Here is a 1238-nt window from a genome sequence, read left to right on the forward strand (position 1 = left end):
GCCCCCCTGTCCTGGACCCCACCCGCCAGCGCCTCCAGCTCCGGCCGGGCTCCTTCTCAGGCCGCCCCCACATTCCTGGCCCTCGACAGAGCCCCCCTCCTGTCCCTGTTTCTACGGCTCGAATGTACCCAACTTTAAAATAAATTCTCCTCGCGGCTACTCTTGCTTTAGTGTACACCGGGGACCCCGCTTGCTTTAGTGTACACCGGGGAGGAGCACCAGGGCAGACCAGAGTCGCCTGGACGTGACCCCAGCCCCCCTACTGGCCCCAAGTCCAGACTTTATTGATGTCTCAGAATACGCAAGGCTTGCTAATGCAATGCTCTCGGTCTTTATTGGCATCAGACAAGGGCCATCAGGGGGCCTGGAGCGCTGTATCTTAGCTAGTGCTCACTGTCAAAATCCCTTCTCTGAGATTTTCTTTTTGCACCCGCCCCCCCACCCCCGGTCTAGGCAGCTTGTTCTAGAGCTAAATAATTGCACGGCCTCCCCTGTTCATTTACTCATTTCCTGAGGTGGTTGTCTGGGTCCTGTCGCCCCAGCTCAGACGTCCAGATTTGGCCCAGACAGAGTTCCTCCTGGCTGTCTTTGTAAATCAGTATTGTTAGCCTCTTCACCTTCTTTGACTTTCTGATCTGCCGAGGAAGGGAGGGGTAAGCCGTCAGTCCTCCTGGCAGTTGCAGTCCCCCAGAGACCTCAGCCTCCTGCCAGCTTCCGTCTGTAGGGCCTTCCTGGAATATTTAACTTGCAGGTTACTGCATAAAATTCCAAACCCCTCTCTAGTCCTAGCTTTGTGGCCTACCGCTCTGTCAGTGCATATTCTAACGTGGGTTCATTTTGCCACCTTCTGTTTTTCTGGGTTGCGACTTGTTTTGTTACCTCTGCCCAGGTCTCCCGTTTCCTTCAGGCTCATGGATCACTTTTTCCTCCAAGCTGATTTCTGGCTTGGGATCATGTGCAGATTTCATGAAGTTACTTTTCTCTCACCAGTAAATAGGGTCAGGAAGACACAACCCCCTCCCCATTTTAGCTAAGGGGAGAGGAATTTCCTATAAAGCAAAGTGGATATTCGGGGATTTCTCCAAGTAGATACGTTGACATTTCATCCTTGCTTGTTTTCGATTTTTCAAGGCTTTCACTTCAAATTACCATCTTTGACCAAAACTAACATTAACTGTACTTTGCAACATTCACAACAACTAAAAGAAAAAAAAAAAAAAAGAGTTAACTCCTTCTTA

The 1238-nt window shown here is 50.2% G+C and overlaps 1 protein-coding gene across 1 annotated transcript in view; it reads right to left on the bottom strand.

Annotated features, from left to right (window-relative positions):
- The window catches only part of LRP4 (LDL receptor related protein 4), a 72102-nt gene that overhangs the window by 70448 nt on the left and 416 nt on the right, over positions 1–1238 (bottom strand). The window lies entirely within an intron of this gene.

The sequence above is a fragment of the Tupaia chinensis genome, unplaced genomic scaffold (genome assembly GCF_000334495.1).
Source record: "Tupaia chinensis unplaced genomic scaffold, TupChi_1.0 Scaffold000561_1, whole genome shotgun sequence".
In the NCBI taxonomy this organism is placed as follows: domain Eukaryota; kingdom Metazoa; phylum Chordata; class Mammalia; order Scandentia; family Tupaiidae; genus Tupaia; species Tupaia belangeri.